Source organism: Equus caballus, chromosome 3 (genome assembly GCF_041296265.1).
Source record: "Equus caballus isolate H_3958 breed thoroughbred chromosome 3, TB-T2T, whole genome shotgun sequence".
Classification (NCBI taxonomy): domain Eukaryota; kingdom Metazoa; phylum Chordata; class Mammalia; order Perissodactyla; family Equidae; genus Equus; species Equus caballus.
In genome coordinates this window covers 75282991-75308110 of record NC_091686.1, presented here as the reverse complement: position 1 = coordinate 75308110, position 25120 = coordinate 75282991, and the positions used below count along the sequence as shown (strand labels likewise).

General features: G+C 34.1%; 1 pseudogene; it reads right to left on the bottom strand.

The window, feature by feature from the left end:
* Nucleotides 1-24377, bottom strand: part of LOC100066802 (mitotic spindle assembly checkpoint protein MAD1-like) — a 196448-nt pseudogene extending 172071 nt beyond the window's left edge.
* Between the last annotated feature and the right edge of the window lie 743 nt (nt 24378-25120).

The window sequence follows — 25120 nt, the reverse complement described above, 5'->3', positions numbered from 1 at the left end:
CTTCTTTGAATGCAATATTTCTTTTTCTCTCACTGCTTTTGAACTTTTACTAAATATGTTTTATGTTCTGTTCTGTATTCCTATTATTTTTGCTCTGTATGCTTCAGTTGGATATTTCAAATTCAACCATTCTGTGTTGTGCTTTGTCCAATCTGCCGTTAAATTCGCTCATTATTTCAGACATTATATACTTCTTAGTTCTATAAGGTCCAGTTGATTTTATGTGAATTATTTGCTGGAATTATTATTCTTATCTGTTTTCTCATTTTCCTTTCCTGTTTTCTTCAACATTTAATAACTGTTATGTTAAAGCAGTTGTCCGCTAACTGAAATATCTGGATAAAATGGGAGTCTACTTCTACTGTCTGCCTTTTCTATAGATTGTAGGTCACATCTATTACCTTTTCTTATATCTAGTAATTTTGAATTGTATTCCAGCAATGCAAAAAAAAAATTGCAGGGGCTTCAGGTGATGACATCTCCTTTCAGAAAAGCATTCCCCTTTCCTCTTGTAGTCATATAGTTGAGGACTGACCACAGCAATCCTATCAGAAACTAATCTGGATTGAGACTGGGTATGGTTTTAGTAAGACCAGGTCTATCTCTGGTATACTCCTCTTCTTGGTGTGTGGCCATTCCAGGCTTCCGATTGAGAGCGTACAGGTCTCAGTCTCCACAGAAATGAAAGACTGTTGAATATCCAGCCCTGCCCATCATATCTGCACGTCCAGAGTCTAGACCACGTCTCCAGCCTCATATCCCAGACAACTATCCCAGAGAGCTTAAAATCTGGCAAACATCTGGAGGTAGCCAACCGCAGTTAATCTGAGGGGTACTCCCATCATGGCTGCTCTTTGCTTCCTAAACACGGTGAGACTCATGAGGTTTTCATTTTGCTTTGTTTTCTTTTTTTATGAACATTAAGTCCTAATTTTAAGCCTCACTTGCCAGTCACCTACACAGCACCATCAGCAGATACTCCCAGGAAAAAAACGACTGGACATCATTGCTTTCCATCAAATAATACTTTTGTCTCTGGAATTTTGGTTTCTCTAACATTTATTTCTTCCCACCTTTTCCTAGATACTTGATTATAGGCAAATAAATTCATTGATCTTACTATGCCTCAGCGTCCTCACCTGGATAATAGAAATAATAATACCTTTATTATTATAATAATATCTATTTTTCTTTGTGCATTCAAAGATAATGAAAAAGCATGAAAAGGACTTAAGACAGTGTCCGGCACATAGTGATTAGATAAAAATAATAGGCCTTTTTAACATTATCTATGAAATTTTTCATATAGCTTAATTTATTCACAACTGTTGGTAGAGTCACTTTGGGTTTCTAACCCCAAACACTGTAGAAAAATGTAAATCTTGATTAAAGTTAAAAGTAAATGAAATGTTATTTTGTAAGATATTATCAAATCCTGCAATGACATTAGTTTCTGGTTGCTTATTCTTTCTTTCTTTGTAATTAAGAAAATTTTCATTTTATTCAAATAGAGGAGATGTGGAAAATGTCTATCAGAAAAAAAACCGCTGCATTTCTCAATAACTCATAGAGTTGTAGGAAGGTAAAAGACATCACAAGAAGTCACTAAATGGAGCTACTTAGAAAACTTTTAAAGTAATACAATCTACGTGATAGGTATGTTTTGTGTTTTGTTCTTCACTTTCTTTTTTTCTTTTTTGAGGAAGATTAGCCCTGAGCTAACATCTGCTGCCAATCCTCCTCTCGTTGCTGAGGAAGACTGGCCCGAGCTAACATCCATGCCCATCTTCTTCTACTTTATATGTGGGATGCCTGCCACAGCATGGCTTGCCAAGCAGTGCCATGTCCGCACCTGGGATCCAAACTGGTGAACCCCAGGCCGCTGAAGCAGAACTTGCAAACTTAACCGCTGCTCCACTGGGCCGACCCCTGTTCTTCCCTTTTTTCCTTATGGAAGCCCAGCACGATGGCTGGAGGTGAAGCAGTGATCTTGCAACCACAAGCTGAAAGTCATGAGAAAAAAGACCATGTTCTAAGGGTGTCTTGGCTGAGAGACGAAGTTACTAAGCTCTTGTTGGCAATTACGGACTTACTGTAGTAGCCCTGACTGTCTACACCTATATATTGCTTGTGATAAAAATAAAATTGTTATTTGGTCAAGCTATTGCAAAGCTTGTTTTCCATTATATTCCAACAAGAGATTGGGAAAAAGAAGGCAGAAGGAATTTAAAATCCAGTCTGAAGAAGGCTAGAATGCTGAATACAAAAATGAATGCTATAGAAAAAGAAGGGTTATTAATGACAAATTTTGCCTGTTTAATTCTCCTTTTTTTCTCCTGTCTTTCACAGGCTCCAATATTTTTATCAATGCTACCTCAAATGTTAGAGATCTTGTAATTGTTATAGTGGGTTAAATAATTGTACACACATCTCAGTTATTATTTTGTTCAAATCTCTTCAGAGATATATTTAAAGATAGATTGATCGTCTATCCAGATGAAAAACTTGAAAGACATTTATATGTAATTTTTTCAGTAATAATTTCATTTTAATTACATTTATGTTTTCTTAAGCTCATCTAAAATAGCTTTGTATATCTTGTAAGCTCTACTTCTTGAAGGTAAGAAATTCATAATGTACTCAATATGAATTATATTATATATCACTGATGGGTGAATGTACATGATCTTGTTCTAATATATCAGGATTTTCCTACGTTCCACCTAGTTGTGAATTTAGGGATTTTTAAATCATGTTTCTATTTCCTTGGCCTTATTTGTCTGGATTGAAGAATGCTACAACAATATTTTATTTTTTTTTCATCAATCCACTCTATAAGCATTCCTCCCCACCAAAAATGTTAATTGCTGTCCTCAGTATCCGCTCTACTTTCAATAAACTTTTGTATAATTTATATAAACGAAAACTCATTGGTTTTCTGGGTGGAAATGTTGTAACATCGCACACGTTGGTCCAGTAGAGTCAGTTTTGTTTTCAGTACTATTACAGAGGTTGCCCAACATCTTCATTGTCCTTTTGTTCTCACTACTTTGCTGTGCCAGGTTCCTTAGGACAACAAATATAGAGTAAATCACTTATATAAATTTATGACATAGATCACAAAGATCATCATATAGTAGTTTTATTCCCAAGTGAATTATCTTGAATTATTTCATTCTTTGCTATATTAAATTTCTTTTGCGAATTTTCTGTCCCCTTATCCCTCACTTTTATTCACATGAGTTTGATACCCACTATTTTTCCAGGTAACCAAACAATGAGTATCAACTCCACTGAATAAACATAAGACCATTTTAGACATTTGAAACAAACTTTGCATTTCTAACATAAACCTTTTGTTCTAGAATAGTCACTTAACAGTTTTAATCACTTGATTTGCCACAGTTTACCATTCCAAAATTTTGTCTTTAATATAAAAGTAAAAAATGTAATGACTTTGTTATTAACAAGACTCATTGTAATATTTAAACTATTGAATAAATGTTAACCAACCTCTAGATAGCAGAATCTGACACTATAGAATGAGCTTTAATCAAATAAAAGATATACAGCAGTGGTAATAAGAGGAAAGTCAATGAATCCATTCTTAAACCACACAGGATTCTAAATTCCAACAGCTATTTTATCTATTTCACTTTTAGATAGAGCCAAATTTCCTGTACAAATATTTCTGTTCTATACATAGTGGAAACTCAAACTTTGGGCAATTAATATTCATCACAATGTTTTTCATTTCTTCATTTTCATCTAGTTTTCTACTGTGATGGTATTATAATAGTCACATTTAGATTATGAAATCTGAAGCTTTTGTTGTTAGAGTAAAAACATGGCATATTAAATCACATATTAACAGCATTGGAATTAAATTGATTCATTTTGGGCTTTTTAGAGGTGGCTAATATTTTACAGCTTAAATATATATTGCATTTTCCAGAATTTTAATTGCTTTTCAGATAAATGATTCACATCATTTAAAAAATAAATAAGTAAACGGGTTGGTAAACTGTATTGAGGTGCAGAAATTTCCAGCCAAATTATTAGGTACCATGTCTGTCACATAAGACACTGGCCTGCATGTTTTTATTCTTCAATCGTCTGTAGATAAAGAAGTTCAAAAACATTCATAAGGTCATCTGTTTCCATTGTTCCTTCCACTGCCATCCTTGCTTCCTTCCTTCCCCTTCCAGGGTGCTGATGTCAGAATCCAAGGAAGAGGAGCAATGAGGGGGAAAGTGTGCTGCTTGGAGGCATTGGAAGTGGTGTGCCTGACAGCAGAGGAAGCCAGTTAGTGGAAGTGGAGCAAGGATGGGGTGGGCAGAGAGGCTTTGAATGAATGGGAGATTAAGATAAATACATTAATTAAGGAAATAAGTAAAAATATTAAGGATCATGAGAGCTAGATTTCTCACTGTCTGAAAAGGGTTCACAAACATGTAGATGGCTAGTGTTACATATAGATGTATGTGTGTGTATATGTATACGTATGTACATATAGATGTGTGTGTGTATATATATACATCAATATGAGCATAGAATTTATTCACATAAATTCATATATATGTCTTCAAATATAGATAGCTAGATATATGCAAATTATACACATCTGGGCAAAGAGAATGTTGGAGTTTTTTTGTACTAGTCTTAGAAATTTTCTACTTTCATCTAGATTTGAAGCTATTTCAAAATAAAAAAGCACTTTCCAAAAATAAACTCCCTCAGAAAAGATTTTTTTTCATAGATCTCTAAAAAGTAAGTCCTTTTAAGAGAAAATCGTTGATATAAACCAAGAATTCCTAAAGCAAAATTGTATGAAGTGGCCAATGTTAATTTTCAAAAAATTATACTCAACAAGCAATTTTTGAATCTCCATCCTAATTCAACTCTAGGATTAACTTAGAGAAAGCTTGTGGGATTAAAAAAATCACAGTTTTCTAGTGAAATTCTTTAAATGTCACTTAAAATATTTTGAGTTTGGAAACAATACTATCTGATTCCTAAAGAAATTTCCTCTTGTCATGTCTACTCTTAGTGTTGAATAAAAACACCTAAGTTTATCTTCAAACATCATGAGGTGAGGACACATAATTCTATAGCATCTCAAGGGTGTACTTTTAAAAATCATTTTTAAGACTTTTAAACTTTGGCACCTACAATTCTCTGTTACACTACTTTTCACAAAAGACAATGTGAATAGAAAAAATTGCTTATCCCGAGAACTACGTTCATAGTACACAAGCAAGAAATATTTTTGATTGATTGGTTAAAATGATTTATTAAGCTTGCCCTTTTAAGATATAGCCAATTTGCTGAAATTGGCCAAATTTAACAATCGTAAGATCCATTCATGACATAATCAGTCTTCTATGGTTATTCTTTTATAAAACAGTTGCCCTTCTGTATCTGCAGGTTCCACATTGCAGATTCAATCAACCTCCAGTGGAAATGCCTGTGATGGGTACGTCTGTACTAAACATCTACAGAGGTTTTTTTCCTTGTCATTATTCCCTAAACAATACAGTATCACAACTATTGACATAGCATTTACATTGTATTAGATATTATAAATAATCTGGAGATGATTTAAAGTATACAAGAGGATGTGCATAGGTTATATGCAAATACTACACCATTTTATATGAGACCTGAGCAAATGCAGATTTTGGTACAAGTGGGCAGTTCTGGAGCAAACCCCCAACGGGTGTATGAAGAGATGACTGGATTTGGAGATTTAACCAAAGTAGAATCTTATTATTTCATAATAATAATAATAGGCATTGTCATTTATTTAAGGTCTATCATATTTGTAGGCACTTTACTTATATTATTTAATAGAATATTTGTAACATCTTAGAGAATGAAGAGCAAAGTCAATTAATATTTTGTGAATAACTACTATGTCAGGCAATATTCCAGACTTTAAATATGTTACTTTGTTTAATACTCATGTGAATCTGTTTGAGTAATAAGGAAACTGAATTTGACAGTCACATCACTAGTAAATATCAGTATGAGGAATTGAATTGATACATGATTTTAAAATTCATGCTCCTTTAATCATAATATGTTAAGTGTAACAATGTAATTTGCATTAATTAATTAAATGAAACAGATCAGTCTTGTCAGTCAGAAAGTGATGTCCATTAGTCCAAAATATGTATTAAGTACCTACAGATTTCAAAAAAATTTTCAAGTTGTGGGAAGTTTAAAAAATATTTAATGTATGGTTCCTAATCTTTTACTTACAAGATTATTAGGGAGATAAAACAGGAAACAAGAATATATTTAATATTAGACACTTTATGTCTTTAAGAGTGAAGACAGTAAATTCTGTAGGATTTAAATGCAAAGTATAGGTTTCTCATTGTTGTGGAGAAAGGAGAGTTTGATCTGTGCTCTTAGCTAATCCAACTGTTTCTTTCTCAGTATCACTTAGTTTAGAACAAATTTCAAAGTTCTAAAAGCACTGGGAAAGTTTCTCAAAGTCTAGCCATCCAAAAACAAGTATCAGAGCCCTCTGTGAAGACTTCTGCACTTCAAAGGAACAATTGTTGTCAAATATTAAGACAACATTTTCTCATTGATTAACAAAGGCACTGGTTCAAAGTATATACTCATCATCTGTTTGACTCTCTAGCTATTTCAGTCATCCATCATTCCAGGGGCTAGTTTACTCTTCTTTTCAGGTGTTCAGCTCTTTCATTAATGTGAGTCATATTTAAACCTATAGGATACAAATTGTTATCATTATTTACAATGAGCTGTTGACATTGAGCAACAGATTTTGACACTCTGAGATTTGCATACAGGACAATTTTGGAGTTGTGTCTCAAGAATACCCTTGAGAGAAGCAGGATTGGGCAAAGGGAGAAGATGAATTATAATGTAGTCTCAGTAAAGATCTCAGCCTAATCCCACACAGATCTCTGAAGCTAGCATGGCCTTCAGGGACTAACCTGGGAGTTACAATTCTCTTCATGGCTAGAGTAGTGAGTGTCTTAATCCTGAAGAAGAGCTCGGAGTATCTCACCACAGCATCCACTACAGTTGTGAATAGATTTAATCTAATATATGAATTTCCGAGGATCATTTGAAATTTAATTTTGTTAATCTTTAATAAATACTATATTTCCTCAATACTGTGATTTCTTTTTTTTTTTTTTCGGGGAGGAACATTGGCCCTGAGCTAACACCTTCCTCGGTTTTGCTTGAGGAAAATTTTTGCTGAGCTAACATCTGTGCCAACCTTCCTCTATTTTGTACATGGGACGCTGCCATGGCACGGCTTGATGAGTGGTGTGTAGGTCCACTCTGAGGATTCAAACCTGTGAACCCCAGGTTGCCAAAGCAGAGTGTGGAAACTTAACCACTACACCACCAAGCCAGCCCAAATACTGTGATTTTTTTTGATATATTAATGTTTCTGAGGTTAGGATATGTCTTATAATCAAGGTGTACCTTTAGTTTCTTTTTCTGAAAAGATTTGAAACACTTACTACACTTTACACAGTATTACACTTTACAAGAAGTTCCACCACAAAATGGAGAAAATAGAGCACATATCAAATGGTGAAAGTTTAGGTAATGCCTCACACCCATAGGAATATATCTGGCATTATGAGTTCCTTTCTGATACCTTGAAAGCAGATCAAGTATGTGACTGACATTCTACCTATGTATCCATGGAGAGATCTTTTGCTTTGTGGTCCTTCTGTACACCCCAGGGAACTGATCTTTAGTCCTGTTGACTCAAATCCTATCAGGTTGACCTGGACTCACCGTTTATTTTGTGTTGAATATATACTTTGTAGACTGTTACCTTCCACAAGTCTTCCCACAGCCTTCTTTATCTCCATTTATCTTCTCACTGCACAATTTTTATCATTTTTGCTTTTCTCCAATTACCAAACATAATCAGGTGCTTTTAGAATTCCCCAGGCTAGTACGTCACTTCTCTGAGAGCACATTTCTTTAATTGGGAGATATATCTTGAAATAGAGGTAGTAAGATTAATAATTTTCAAGAAGATTCATAAGAGAATCTCCATAAAATCATGCTGACTGACAGTGAAGTCTCCTTAATGCCAAAGAATGGGAAACTGCACTTGCCACATATTTGTACAAGAGTTCTTTAGAGAAAGCTGCAATATATTCTTCACATGGAATCAGATTAAAATAGTGTAGCACATCTGGAATCAGCATATGTTTTCTTAAATTTAACTTTCTAACCTTTCAGACAACCTATTTCTAGAATCCCACTTTTTTTTCCTTTATAAACCCACCTGTAGGGAACAAAAGACACTATGATCCTCCACTGCCCTCTCTAACTAAATGCTGTCAGGTGCTTATATAAGGACTAGTAACAGCATGAAGACTCTATTGAAGGGTTATCTCCATTTCTATAATCTATAAAAGGACAATCTTTACTTCTCTTCACAGAAAGCAATGACTAAATTTATTACAAAAATACTAATAGCATAATATTTCACGCTGTCCTTCAAATTCTGGTTTTAAATAATCATACAGTTTCAACACTGGTAACCAAAACAAACATCAGTCGTACACATTTTTTTAAATATATTTCCAAGTATTTATGCATCCCTCACTATAGATCAAATGGTTTGTGGTCTTTTGCTTATGTTAAAAAAAAATAGTTGAGATCACGTGTGGCTTATCTGATTCATTTCACTACGCTGAAGTCTATGGAGAATGAATGAGTCAATGCAAGACATAAATGATTGATTTAAGATGACCGAGTAAAGATTTGCGTATGCCTTTGAGAGGATTCACATTAGAAGAAGCTTTCAGTTCTGGGGTTCACATCTGAACGTAAGCATCCAGTGTGTCACAATAAGTTACAGTTGATCTGAACGTTTTATCAGTCCAGTGGCTCACCATATGACCTCAAATACTGGAAAGTGCATAAGCAACAGAGTGAACTTTGAGACTCAGAGAAATGGCAAGAAAAGTAATTTCTGGTGAGGGAGAAAAATGGAAGTTAAAAAAAAAATCCATGAAATATTTATGGAAGTTGCACATATCATTCTAATAAGAATGCAAATATTGTGAATGCTTTCTACTCATACAGTACTGACATTTACCAAATAGAATTCTATTATTTGACCTCCTTCTGTAAACATTGACATTGCACTCACATTTATAATAGATTTCTGTCTGTTTTACCGCAGTTGAATGTTTCCACCGGGAATGTTATTAGTTATTATGGCTGAAAATGCACCTGCACCAGCTGTGCGGCTAAGCATAAAGAAGGCAGCAGCCAAAATCCCGGAGTCTCTTTACAGACCTTTGCTGCATTACTGCCATGGATCCAACATCCATCCTGAAACAGCAGGGAAGAAAACTTCTTCCAACACTTCATTTCCATAGAAATGAGGATCTGACTTCTACTCTTGCTTTCCCTCGTAGCAGTGTCTACTGTTTCCTTCCCTGCATCCTAATCGCTATCATTTATCCATTAGCTGTAGACAGTCTCATGTTGCATTAGTAAAACTTTTGGAAAAAGAGAATGAAGTCAGTTGAGTCATAGGAACATAGAAATGTTAAGAAAAAGATCAATACAAGCAAGTTTATTTAAAAGCACAAAGAGAACAGGGGAAAGCAAGAGCTTATATTTTCTATTTTTTCCAACCATGGAATCATTAACACAAATTGCATTACTGAGATACTCTCTGAGATCAGAAATATTTTCTAAATAAGTTTCCTATTTAGATTAATCTCTTTAGTACTTATATCTTTATAATTCTGTGGATGGTGGTGATGGGGACAGGAGTCAGGTCAAATTAGAGTAAAAATGCTAAGAATAGTTTATGCAGTAGCTCAAGCTGAGGGAACTAGTAAAATGCCGACCCAAAATATGAATTAAAATGCATCTTTTATAGATATTGTCTCTCTGAATAAATAAGGATATTTATAGACACTAACAGATTTTTATTATATGATAAATTGGCCTATTTTTAAACAAAATAATTCCAAGTGGTTATTTTTGATATTATGCATCCAGTAGTCAATTTTATTGTACTTATTTATTTTTGTGTGAGTTTCTCAATCTCATATGGTAGGCTCAATCTTGACCTTGTTGACACTTCTATGGGTCTGATAATCGCCAGATAATTTTGTTGTTGTTATTTGTTGGAGGAGGTCATTGAGAGGATGTGGCCGCTGGTTGACCCATGAGCTGAATCCTGACAATCAGAGACTCCTCACTCTCTCCTCTGTCCTTGGAATGTGTGTTCTGCTTGCCTTCCATGAATTAGAGGCTGCCTCAAGGATGCAGCCTTGAGAGAGCAATGAGTTGTTGAGAACTTCTGGATAGTATATGTGACTGAACCCTGTTCAGGCCTCTATATAAACTTTTAAAATTCGGGTGGGCAGTGTAGAGATCCACTCATCTTGTGGCCACCCAAGATGAGCCTCATGTGTAAGTTCCCTTGCTTGTTAAAATTGCCACCGACAAACCTGGAGTGCTCTGCCTCTTTCTTCCATCTCTCCTTGACCTCGAAGTATGAGGGCCAGTTTCAGATTTCACCTGGCAATACCCACATTTACAAACCAACACTATTCCTGCTCACGGAATTATAATTTTTCTCGCTGGGTTTGGTTGTGTTGCCTCCAAACAATATATTCATGACCACTTGAAAATCAGTGGCAATAAATACATATATGTTAGTTTTTGGTCAAAAGCTTAATTAGTTAATATTATTTATTCAATAGTCTTCCATCTAGTTAATATGCTTTAAACACTAAGCTTAGGGTTGATGTTAGGCATTAGTGAAACAATCCCTGCTATTAAGAAATTACAAATACAGTAGGGATGGCAGATAAGCAAAAATGTACTTCCAAGTCACTCTGATACATGGGAAAGTGAGGGTACTTTTTTGTTTGTCAGCTGAAGGTCTGTGATTGGAGAGAAGGAAATTTCGTTAGAAGAAACAACAACATGTGCAAAAGCTCAGGTAGAGTTTGTGGCTAGAAAAACATAATAACAGTGACTAGATAATAAAAATATTTTATTTTCATCCTTACATAGAGCTTTCCATACTACATCATAAACTTTACACGTGGAATTCTGAAGAGTTTTCAAAAATAAATAAAGCTTTAAAAGATATGAAAGGCGATTATTCTAAGTCAGAAGAATAATGTGTATGTGTTCACACATGAATATATGTGTTTTATCTGATGGTGTTTAAAGAAATGTAAACAAGCAAAACCTAGTAACTTACTTCCCTAAAATTGTCTCAGAAGTCCTTTTGCCATCAAAAAAGCGAAATCAAGAGCGGGTGATTCCTCTCTCCTCCAGACATTTTCAGAACTAGAAATTTCCAAGCCCCCTAGTGTCTCTGCTTCTCTAGTCAATGCTTTCATTTGAAAGAAGAATCATGTTACTATGAAAAGAGCACTTGCTCTGGAGTCAGGTAGGGATGGGTCACATTATGTCCAGGCACTAATTATGTAATTCCAATCAAATTTAATTAAAACCCTTAGCTTCAATTTTTTTCACCTGTAAAAGGAGATGATACTACCATACATAGTTGTAAGAATTAAAGATGTGGTAAAGTGCTTTTCAAACACAGGAATGTATGAATCCTTATTATCATGATACTTATTTGCCTTGCTTTCACCTCAATAAAATACCTTTTAATGAAGATGTGGACAACTTAATACAATTTGAATAGGGATGTAGACTCCACTTGGATTGGCCCTATGCAGCATATTTCTCTGTTTTCTCTTTCACACTACTGTATAAAGTAATTGAATTATGAAACTGCAGTATTATTATTTATTAAACGCATATTCATTTGATATAAAAATGAAAATTGTAAAAACTAGGTATAATATTTCTGTAACTCAACAAATACAAAACCTAAATAAATTTTTATCAAATATAGAAAGAAAATTTAGAACAAAAGAGAGAGAAAATGGTTTAACTATCTTCATCAAGTAATTTCTTTATCAAATACTAAACAAATGTCAAAGCAATTCTCTAGATTAGATTCTTATAAGGGAAAATGTGAAGAATGAGAAAGAAACTATGATTACTACAGCTTTTGACAGAGGTGGAACTTCATATATTCTGGATATGTAACAGGAATTAAGTGTATGAATATAATTCAACCTAATATAGTTGCAATTAAAATTCTTCCAACTATTTACAGTCTTGGGAAAAGCAACTGATCACTGACTGAGAATTAAATTATTCTTAGATCATTTTCTACGTGGCACAACAGTTGCTGCACTCACTTTATTAATCAAAGCATTCCCATGTCAAAGAAACATTCTTATTACCTAGAAATTACTGTGGATGATAAGTAGCTCCATGCTGCTCAGAGCAGGAGAGGCAAAATTTTAGTAGAAAATAATGATATCAAATATAGATGGTCAAGATGAAAAATATCCTATGTGGTATGTTTAGTTGTCTTAAAAAATGTATTATGTTAACCGAACAATTAATGCCATCAACAGCAGAATTGGATCCTTGAATCAGAAAGAAAAAATATCAGATAGTCCAAAGATTAACTTGAATAAAATGAAAATTTTGTACCAATCTTGTTTTTCTAGTTATAATGGTTACTGTTTTCATAAAGACTAGGCCAGACATTATAGGAAAGCCTGTTCTTAGGGACCAATTGGATCACATTTCCAGAAACTCCAGTGGAATTTCCTATTGTGTATCTCAAGAATATTGTGTCTCCAACTATTGCTTTAATAATTAGTTCTACGACTGGGTATACTTTCACAAGGATTGTCATTACAATTACAATGAAATTGTAAATAGATCTATTTTGTATCAAAAATTGATAGTCTACTAAATAAAACCAAATCACAGTTTTGTTGTAGCATTAACTTTCAAATTACCCTATCAGGGAAAACTAGCTTATGCTGGCCCATTTGCCGTTGCAAGAACAACAACAATAAGAACAACAACATGCCAGCTGACTTGTTTGGAGAGTTTATTCTGTGCCGAATATGGTACAAAGCCCTATAAAATGTCAAATTTTACTTTATGCTCACAACACCCTTGAACTAGGTATAATTATTACATATGTATAGTAAATGAGAAAGGTGAAGGTTGGAGAAGTAATCTATTCTAGGTCATGGTCATCAGATGTTGGAGTCAGAATTCAAACTTGCATTTGTGTGGTATAAAGTACATGGGATTTAGTTCAGGAGAGAAGAATGATATAGAAAGCTCCAGTGTTCCAAATCTTGATTTTTCCATTCAGTAAATGATACATTTTATGGTAAAATTGAAACTACAATAAATTAAAATCAATTTATGTAGTTTAAGGCAGAAGATAAGATGAACTTGAATCTGAACAATGTTCTAAAACATGGATTCTACGTCTATCCTTAGCACTACGTAACTTGAGGGAGCATCATTTTGAAATCTCCAGGCCACTGTTTTCTTGTTTATGAAATAAGGGGATTAGATTGGCTGATATCTAAGGTCTTCCTGGATCTAAGATTCTATGTCTTATTATTTTCTCAGAATTGTCAAAGAAAGAACCATAGTATGGCCATGAAAGAGGGCTTGGGTGAGCTAGCTGGTCCTCGTAACCAATGTAATGGGAGTGACTGGAGGATTTTTCTCTAAATAATAACGTGGTAATTAATATCTGTTAATAACATAATATTCTTAAAAGATCACTCTGACTGGAGAGCAAAAGTGGCAGATATAGAATTGGCAACACTTGATTTTTAATAACATAGAGAAAAGGAAGGGAAGTGCTCAGGCTGGAACACCAGGGTGAATAGAAGTAACATTTACTGAAATGGCGAACATTGAAGGAGGGTGCTAAGTTCAGGAGGAACAAGAGTTTTGCTTCGGACATGTGCTATTAGATGACATGTATTAGGTAGTGGATTGGGAACTTGATTTGAACTATGCAATATATTGGGGTAATGAATAATAATATTTTTAAGGATTTAAAATATATTGCCAATTCCCCTTTAAAGAGTTTATACAATTTATCATGCCCACTAGCATTGTCTGAGAGTGCCTATGTTTCCACACTATTGCCAGGTGTGAATATTTTATATACACAAACTTCTTGCCAATTTACAGGCTAAAACAAGATGTCACCTTTCAAGGAAGAAGCATAATAGAAGATTGCTTTAGGAATCTTAATCTGTGGTGTAACTTTTGTCTGAAGATGTCATAACTGTCTATAAAAGGGTGAAATAATTAATAGAAATTACAAATTGTGAAGGTAACAAATGTTTGGGTTGCAAGACGTAGAAGCCTCAATTCTAGATTTGGTGAATTTGAGGTGATTGTGAAATTAAAATTACCTATCAGAGCAAGTACTGGTGACTTGATATATTAGCTATCAATTGCCACATTAGTTACTAATTGCTGCATAACAAATTACGAAAGGTTTAGAGGCATAAAATAACATACGTTTGTCATCTCACAATATCTGTAAGTGAGGAATCCGAGCAGGCTGGACTCAGAGTCTTACAAGACTTACCAGACTGCAATCAAGGGGTCAGCTGGGCTGTGTTCTTTCTGGAGCTCAGTGTCCTCTTTCAAGCTCCTGTAGTTCTTGGGGGAACTCTATTTCTTATGGTTGAAGGACTGAGGGCTTTGATTTTTTTTTTCACTGTCAGCCAGGGATGCCCTCAGCCCCTAGAAGCTACCTTCAGTTCTTTGCTATGTGGCCCTCTCACAACATGCAGCTTACTCCTTCAAGGCCAGTAGAAGAATCTCACTCTTTTCTGCTAAAACAGAGTCTTACATTATGTAACTTAATCTAGAGAATGATTATCACATTGCCTTCCCATACTCCATTGGTTAGAAGCACGTACACATTTTGCCCACACTTAAGGGGAGGAGATTACCTAAGAACAAGCTTCATTAGGGTCACCCTACAGTATACTTAACGCATCTAGCCTTCAGGTTACCAAAATAGACTGTTCTTGCAGTGAAAATAGTATCACTCTGTATTTTGGTTAGGATATGTGTGGCTACAAGTATCAGAATTCCTTTCTAAAAATAAATTAAAATTAGGGGGTTATTATCTCATAATGTAAGAAGAATAATGGTCTAGCAATTCCAACATTGATGTATGACTTAATGAAGTAGCTAATGATGGTGGTGATCATCTCTCCTCTATGCCATCCACAGCTTTCGTGCTCTCTCTCTCCTCATGGTCACAAATTGGGCTCAAACAGTTCCAGGCATCAGGTATAGACATCAAGCAATGCAGAGACAGAATGTCTTTCACTCACTTTTAGTGAGGAGGAACATTTCTCAGACATCTCAGATCCCATTGGCTAGGACTGGATTACATGACAAGCCCTAGCAGCAAGGGCATCTGGGAAAGCATGTGGCGTTTTCAGATTCTAGAGTTTTGGAAAAAAGTCTTCCATTGAAGATGGAGCATGAGAGCATGGCTGCGCGTGTAACAACAGACACTGTCTTCTGTATTTTTAAAAAGTCATTTTTTTAAAATAAAAAATAACACCTTTATCCAAAGCCTACATATAGATTTATTTAGTATATCCAGAATTTGTAGAACAAACTACATTATTCCTAAAAGACTCAAATTTTCATCTTATCAATAAGAAACATCTGTTTTATTTCAGTTTCAACTTTGACTCTCACAGAGAAGTCTGTTTCTAATCTTTTACATAATGGTTCCTCTGAGAGAAAGGAAATGCCAGTGAGATATTTCCCACACTTCTCATCCCCGAACTGACTAGAAACAAACTGCTGTCCTCAAGACTTCAAAGAGCCTCACAATTAGAAACCCTGATAAACAACTGCGTTTTAGATCTCTTTTCAATACCTTCCATACAATGTGTCCATTTCAGTTTCCCATCTAAGGAAAGCTTTGCATGCAAGATGACAGCATGTGCTTGGTTAAGATGATGCCTTGGCTCAGGTCAAACGGAACTCCCCCCTATTATTCCTCCTTAAAAGAAAAATGACATTTGAAATCCCAAGATAAGGCAACAAATTGGCCATAATTCAACAATGTCTGTGGTCCTATATGACATTTGGCACATTTGAAATCCTCAAACAAAATTGGAGTTTCAAATTACTTGACTATCTTCCTGCATCATGAAAATTGCTTCAAAAGACTTTCAGGCACTAATACATTTAGGATCCAATTACAGGCTTTCTGTAAACAAGTAATTTCCCTAAGTAGCTAATAAAGTTTTGTGTCTTCATTCATTGTACTATTGTTGATAGATGGCAAAGAAAATACAAGTATGTTAAAGGATTTTCTTTCTGGCAATTGAGTGTTTCAGAAATTCTGTTCTTTCTTTTGTAGTATAACTTGCAAACTATCATTGTTCATTTTCACTGACAAAAAAAAGAAATAGTTTCCCAGATGTGACAACAAAAATGAAAAATATTTAGAAAACAGGAGTTAGATAATTAAATAATTGAAATAACACATAATTTAAAATGATAGGAGTTGATAAGTAGGATAAATGTTACCCGAAGCTAACATACATTTCATCGTAGATGCCAAGCGGAGGAAATATATTTTTATTCATCAAAAAATACTTTTATATCACTTAATGTTTATTCCAGCCTTCTCACAAAGTGATGCTCTTGGTTTTCTTGTAGTCATTATTTTAATCTAAAATGAACTCTGGATGTTTCCAGAAGACAACTCATATTATGGAAAAAAAAAAATCGCTGAATTTCAAGTTAATTTTCTTGAAGTCCCTATTTAGTTAGATAATAACCCAAAAATACTATTAAATGTGACGTTGAATTCACATAACAAGATAAATTCTTACACACTTCATTTTCAGATGTGTTAAGTTATATCAAACTCTTTCAATGTCTGGAACAATTGCAATATCTTCCATGTTGAGGCTTGGATCATTCCAGCTAAAGTTGGTTTCTCTTTCCTCTCAAAAACCAATAGTACTTTAGCTATGTTCCTCTACAGACACTATTTTTTACATTGTATTATATTTACATTCCTGTCCTATCTACCTACTTGTGCATAAGATACCACCCTGTCTATCTCCTAGAGCCTCTGTCAAACCATTAATGTTAAATGATGTTCAATGACTACATGGATGGTTAAATGATATGTTGAATAAGTTATAAATATTTTTTTTTATGCGTGACACTTTCCTAATACCAAAGACAATTTATAGTTATAATGATGGACTTCAACTGTTAGGATAGTTATTGAATACACCTTCTGTTAACAGTCATGCTTTGAAAAAATACTTGACATAAAGTAAATGTAAGAAGATTTACAAAATAGATACACACAGTCTAACAGCTATATTGTTACACTACATCTTCAGGTGATACAAGCTATAAGAGTTTCTGAGAATGAACGTGGGTCAAGATGAAAGGAATGAGATGCTGTTTTAATTAAAAATAAATTCTTATTACGTGTCAGAAATGCTCTACATATTATCTCAGTAAATCAGCAAAATAACAGCAGTTAGGTCTTAATTCTGTCTTCTTCGTACTGATGATGAAACCTGCCCAAGTGCACACATCCAGAAAGCAACAGAAGAGAGATTCAAAGGCAGGCAGCTTCGAATCAGATACCATATGCTAAACCAAAATTTGACATGGAAAATTTGTAGAATGATAACCAAAATTGGGGTGGGAAGAAAGAAATTTAGAGCAAAAATAAAAGGACTACAAATGATTTCTTGAATCCAAGGATTGTAGGGAATCCAGCTCTAGGATGTCAATTGAGGTCCCAAGTAAATTTAGAAGCATAGAAGAGGCTTAATTAGGACATCCAATTCAGTTTGTTTTCCTAAAATAAGAGAGAAAAAGGATAGATGTTTTTTAGGATTGTATAAGGGCCCAATAGGTAATAACCAATCTTTCTCTTTCAAGTTCTGAACTGGACACAGAAATATTTTGATTAAAACCTCAGCTTTATTACTATAAATAGTTGAGTGGAGGTCACAGCTTTTGATCTGTGAACAAAGTGCTCGCTAATACGGCTCCTGAAATAGACAGCCTTACCACCATCCCCTCCGCCTGCCCCCGTTCACTCCCTCAGTAGGACACCGCAGGACCCCATGAAGCATCTCGGTCGATCACTTCAGCTTATCTCAGAGCAAAGAGCACACTAGACTGCACTCCCTCTGCAGGCAGGCAGATATAAAAAGAGAGGACAAACAGGCTGTGTCAGTATGCTCAGGTCCTTCGGATTTCACCTGACAAGTTGTTCCACCCTTGAGGAAGAGTGAGTAGCAGAGAGAAGGTGGAGATGTTTTTTGGGATGAATTTCCTCAAGATGGTAACATGAAGTCAGGGAAATAGAGGGTTCTCCTCAAAGGTTAAACCTCCAGAAATGGAGTTGACTGCATGGGAGGGGATACCAAACCAAGTAGAGCAGGCTAACAGGAATCTGGATAACATAGTCCCGGATATTCCAGAGATCAGAGTAAAGGCCGATGGCATCAGAGGGATATTCAGAATAGTTAAATTAGAAATAGGATGCATAAAGACTTGGATATGAAAGAAACTAAGGAAATGACTCTCAAAGAGATGAAAAATAACATTAGATAAAGTTATAAATAATCCCAATAAAAAAAGAAAAAGGAAATATAAATGTGCCTTGCCTTGCCTAGCCAATTTAATAATTTAAACTTTGTCATCCAGTTGGTCTCACTGTGTTATCAACAGATTACATCCGAGATTTTCTAGTGAGATGTTTTATTTTTAATTACAAAAGTAATTGATAATCATCGTAAAAATAATTAGAATGACAAAAGGAAAAAGGTTAACTCTTTTTGAGTGCTTATCCTATACAAAATTCTTTTAAGTGCTTTACATAGATTAACTATTATAATCATTAGAACAACTAAGGCAGGCACTATTACTATTATCGTTTTTAATGGAGAAAATGTGCCACAGAGATTCATTCATCTTATAATTTGTGAAGCCAGGATTTTGAAGTCAGGGACCCTAGCTTTCAACATTTAATAAAAGCTCTCCAAAGCTAATATCATCATAAATTCAACCACCTAGGTGTAACCAGTGTTAAGAGTTTGTTGTGATTCCTTGCAGAGTTTTTTCCAATATAAACACAGACATTCACACGTATTCCCTTTTTTTATAAAAATGCAATTATACTAAATATTGTTTTATGATTTTTTTCATACTTAAACTATATTGTTAATATTTTTCCATGTCATTATAGATTTTTCATCATTTTAAGGACAAATTTTGAATTTATCTTAATTGTTTAACCAAGCCTTATTATTGAACATTTAGTATGTTTTCCATTTTTCACTCTCATATAAAATACAAAAATTAACAATCTATACATACATTGTTGTAGAGATACGCCATCATTTATTTAAGATATTTTTTAGCTTATACATTTTAAGGCATTTTGACATATTTAATGACATTTTACCAAAGAAACAATTCTTTGAATTTACAAGAAGTAGACAATAAGATTGTCTGTTACTCCACATGCATTTCATTACTCATATATTAGAATTCTTAAACAAACATCTCATTTTAATTGGTACTTCTTTTATTTATAACACAGCTTAATACTATATCTTGATTGGCTCTGTGTTTATTTTCCAGTGAAATTTTTAGTAAAATATTTGACTCTTTTTACAATGTGGTATATATATATATATTTTTATTGATATTTAAGAACTATTTACACATTTTAAAGATGTAATATACAAATCAAATAATATTCCTAATTCATGAATGCCATTTCAAAATAGTTTACTTAAAGTTTTGCTATTTCAATGATCCAAAATAATTGTGGGAAAAGATAGTCACGATTTGTTTCTGGTTCTATGACACCTTAGGATAAAGACTCCAGAGCTGCTTCTAGAAAAGGCCATTCACAGAGTATTCAGGGGCACCAATCGTATAATGTTCTAGGTCAGAGGTTTCCTGAAGTTGAACATTATGACCTTTCCGAAAAAGGGCCTTTCTATCTCCAAGATTATTCAATTATCTACCAACATTTTCTCCTGGTATTTGTATGGTTTAATTTTTTCACAGTTAAATTGTTAATCCACCTAGAATATATTTTTCTTTGAAATATGGGATTTATTTTGATATTGTAAATAGACATTTAAGATCTTTCCTCAAAAAAATGAGTGTTTTTCCAATATTATCTTTTTCAATAATCCATTCTTTTATCTTTGATGTAAAATATTAACAACTCTGATAATTAAAATTTGACATTTATTAAGTAGCATTAGGTACGTTTAGGCCCATTTATCCCATTCATCAGTCATTTATCTTTGCAGAAGTATTACACTGTTCTGATTATGGAGACTTTTTAGTAATGCATTTTTATCTAATAAGATAATACACTCTTTTCCCCATCTCTTCCCTATCCAGACATTTTTCTAAAAAGAAAAAAAAAAAAAACCTTCTTTAGATTTCTGCAGAGTTAATCTGCAGAAATAATATAGAATCATTTGGTTGAAGTGCAAAGTATGTGTTTTTGTGTTCAATTTGCAGTGATCAATCAGCCATTTAGTAAGTAGCTATGGATTACCTTTTCTTTCCCAGGAACCACACGGTGGTCTGAGGATATACTAGTGGACAATTAGTTATGGGCTGTACCTTTATGGAGTGTCCAGGCTATTAGGGATGGCATGCCTTAAACAAGTCATGACAAAACAATGTGTTCAAAGTGAAATAAGAGGGACGTTGTTCCCCACATAAGACAGGAGTAATAATCTGCAGGTTCAGGGCAAGCTTCCGTGAGGAAGTGATGTTTAAGCTCTCACATGGAATATCAGTACACCTTAGTCAGGAAAGGCAGTAGAAGAAGCAAATTTGGTAAAAACATATTTTTACTTGTATGTTTGCTTATCTTCGATCTTCTCAAATTAGAGCGTAAACTCCACAAGGGCTGGGACTACGTTGTTCATCGATGTATGCCTGGCACAGAATGAAGAGGAGGAAGGGGAGGAGAGGCAGGAGAAGAAGGGAAAGGCCGTGCTGAAAAGACCAAAGACACAGAAGGACATTCTTTGCAGAATTTAAATAAATCGATTGTGTCTAGCGCACAAGAAGCAAGAAGAGAGGCAGATTATGAGGGATTTGAAGGCTATCTTAAAGAATAAATTTAACTCTAACAGCACTGAGAAAACATTGAGAAATATGAAGAAGCAGAGTGATATTCAGGGATTTTTCTCTTTAAAAGATCATTCGGGCTGCAGTCCTGAGTGTGGATTTGATGGACAGGAAGAGACTATACGGGAATGACTTACTTGTATTAGAAAGTAGCAGAGGCGATACGAGAAGCGGATAGAATAAGAATTCATGAAAGCTGTAGAAAGGCAGGATTGCATTCGAAGTTTTATGGGTTGAAAAACTGGGGGTAAACTGAGAAGTGAATAAGCTGACAAGTAAATTGTCATACATGTAAATTTGGAGTACTCATGACGTACCTAGGTAGAGATACCAAGAAAGCAATTAAATCTGAATCGACTTAAATTTAAATTAAGAAGGACATCTTTGTAACATATTAAGCAACTCTATGATTGTTCTTCACTTGTTAAATATTTTTTATTAGTGACTTAAAACATGAGTTAAGATAGGCTTACGAAACTTTCAGGTGACAAAAATCTCAGGCCAGTTAACTAGATCTAAAATGAAAATAGTAGTAGTATATTTTGTATACGATTGCTGTGAATATTGAATGAGATAACTGCTTAGCACTCTGTCTGTAAATTAGTAAGCACTCAATAAATGTCATGTTTGAAATAGCATGATTCAGAATCAAAATAATATTTTCAGGAGGAAAAAATGTGACAGAACTGAAGAGATGCAAGTTAATATAAATAACTACACACTTGTGCAACTGTTTCAAAAATCAACTTCAACAGCAAAATGGAGAAGTTTTGGAATCATATCAGTTCATGAGCAAAAGTTCCAGTGATTCCAGTTGACTAATAGGTCAATCTGATTCCACAATGTGTAGTATTGAAACAGCTTATGGTGAGCGAGGACTGTATGTCCTCCACTAGACATACCATTTGTGATAGATTTTCTTCAAAATTCAGTATCACACACAGGATTGCGCCCAGAGAACAACCAAGACAATGAAGGACTCAGAAACATTTCGTATGAGGAAGGTTTGAAACAACTAATCATTGTTTTGCTTGGAAAAAAATTCTAGGCAAATAAAAGAAACATGAGAAATAGTAACTAAATTAATCTACTTTTCTAGAAAAAATAATAATGATTGTGTGGAATTTAAAGAAATTATTTTTAAGGAAATCACTTATTCAATATAAAAATTAAATTTATAAAATCTCACTAAGATGTAAGCTTTCATTAGCGTAATTATGTGAATCAAGATACCCTTGCTGGAAGGTGGTCAGAGACTGAAGAGCATCTAAGACTTTTTATTAACAAAATTTACAAAATCACATCAATGATATGCTAAAAGAATATATGGCAACTGTAATTCCACAGTTGTTAGTTAGCACATGGTTAACTGTGTATATGTTTTACACGCTCATTGTAACATTGGGTATTCCACTCAAGGTGAATGCTGGAAGCTATATTTAGTTTAGTATACCTTATTTCACAAAACTCACATTCGGTCTCTCACAATTTGCTTAAAGCATATTTGTAACATTAGAGTGATTGCATATCTAAGAACCTGAGATCAAAATAATAGATATTAATTCATGTTATTACTTGAAGTTCTGGGATCAGATCTTGAATTCTGTCTTATTAGATTCTGTGTTTTATAAATTAAGGGCCTGTGGCTTCGAACCCTCAAAATAAATAACCAAGAAGAAAGATTTTAAGATACAAAAGAACTCTTGCCTCCATCTGTTCTATTTCTTTTTCAAGGGAAGGAGAGAGTTAAATCTCCAGAAAATAAACAACAAAAATATTTACCTCAACAATGGGCATTGTGATCAAACGATTTTAATAATAGTATCAAAAGTAACTAGACTTCTAACTTTTAAGTATATCTTAGTCACTTAATTAAGTTCTATATATGAGCTAATTAATGTATCCTCACAGCGACTGTCCATGGTTAAAGAAACTGAAGCACAGAAATATTGAGTCATTAATCCAAGGTCACACAGCAAGTAAGTACCTCAGCCAGGAATGACCTCAGTCAGTGTGGTTATAGAATTTTTATTTTGAACATATTCTTTATTCAATAGAATAATTAAAAATTTCACATGTCAAATTGTAAAGGATGAAACGGGTACAATAAATTTAAAGGAAAATGCTGTCAAATATCTCTACAAATAATGAGGGAAAAGAATAAGGACTAAAAATATGGCCACATATAACATAATAAGAAAAACTTCATTTTTTTTTTAAGTTTCAGTGATAAACAGAATCTTGCTCTAAATGTTCCTTAGAATTTCCTTGGAAGGATTTTAAGGGGAGGTTTGAAATAACTGCAAAATGTAGTCCTATCCCCACTTCCTATAGCAAGATATTTAAAGAGACCTTATCTCACCTACAGCTGGATGCATCTCAGAAAATTTAGCTATTTGGTACCAATTATGTTGTTGCCATTTTCCTTGACCTTCCACCAGATGGAAAGCATCAACTCTAGTAATTTTGCCTTGGAAATCCTAATGTTTGTTGTTTTGTTAGAGAGGAAATAGCATATTGTTACATCTTCTCCAACAGTGTCCTTATTATTAAATCAATGATGCTATTTTCCATAAAAAGGGTTCCACAAGAACATAACAATCTCATCAATAAAGCAGGCCCAGCTCATCTGGTGAACTGTTTCTTACACATCAGATGGTGCCAGATGCATTAAAGATACTGGTACTGGGCCACAACATTATTTTGACCAGATTATTTATATCACATTCACTCATCCAGTTCTTTCCCTGAATAAATATCATTATTTTGTTAGCCTTAGCACAATTAAAAATGCCTCTGGTAATTTAGTAATGATTTTTCCAAAAGGAAGTTAAATATTCAAATCAGATCCAAATCAAGGAAACAGACCAGGGCTACCTAGAAGTAACAAGATTCTCTTCATCTTGTCAGACTCAGTAGTATGATTCATTATAGACTAATATATTGCTATTAGTGGCTTGAGAAAGGTGAGACACTACCTTTAGAGAAGTATAGAATTTTTTCTTGATGAAATTCATCAGCTTGTAAAGCATGAGTACTCTTTAGCCAGATACTGTGACCTGTAATATAGAGGTTCAACTAGCGACGAACCAGTGTGGGAAGAGATTCATCAGTATGGGATTGTTTGCTTTTACTCCTGTTAGACAAAGAAGGAGACAGGTTCATTGTAGACAACACATACAGACGCACACTGCCGCCGCCACCACCACCATCACCATCTCCACCACCACCACCACCACCGCCACCACCACCACCACCACCATCACCATCACTGTGGCTTAAAAGTCATGTTGGATTCTTCAGAGTTAAAAACAGGATAATCATAAAATCATAAGAGAGACAATTTGGTTAGCATTTTTAAAGGCCATGTTTAGTATTTATAATGCTTTTCTATATTTGATCTTAAGCCATTGTTAACATATATCACATATTCCCAATTAAACTCACATAATTGTAAGCACTGAAGGATTATGCAACCTAAGCATTGTTATATAAATAAAAGCACAGGTGTTAAAGAAGTCTTTTTTTATCCTTTGCATTGTGTAACTTTAACTCAGTCACAATTACTTTGTCTACATAGCAGGAATATATTATTTTCATACTTGTAAAAATACCCTCCTGATTAGTTATATATATGAAATTAAATGTTTAATGTGTTCAAATTATGAGCAACTTTCTGAGTAGTTTTAGCAATATCAAACCAAGAACACGAATTAATTAACTATCAGCTAATATTTAGTGAGCACTTATGTGCTAGGAATTTTGCTTAGTATTTTATGTTAATATGTTACCTTATAGGAGTATGATTGTGCTCATTTTACTGTGAGTTACCACAGTACTATTATTGAGATAGAAAAAAAATAGGCATAAAGTATGTTTCTAGAACTTACTAGTTCTATATTTTTGTTAAGAGATATAAAAATAATGGTGCCAAAATGTTAGAAAATATTTGCTTTTTTAGAGGTACATCAATAGTTACTAACTCAAAATATTTGAAGATTAGTACGGACAG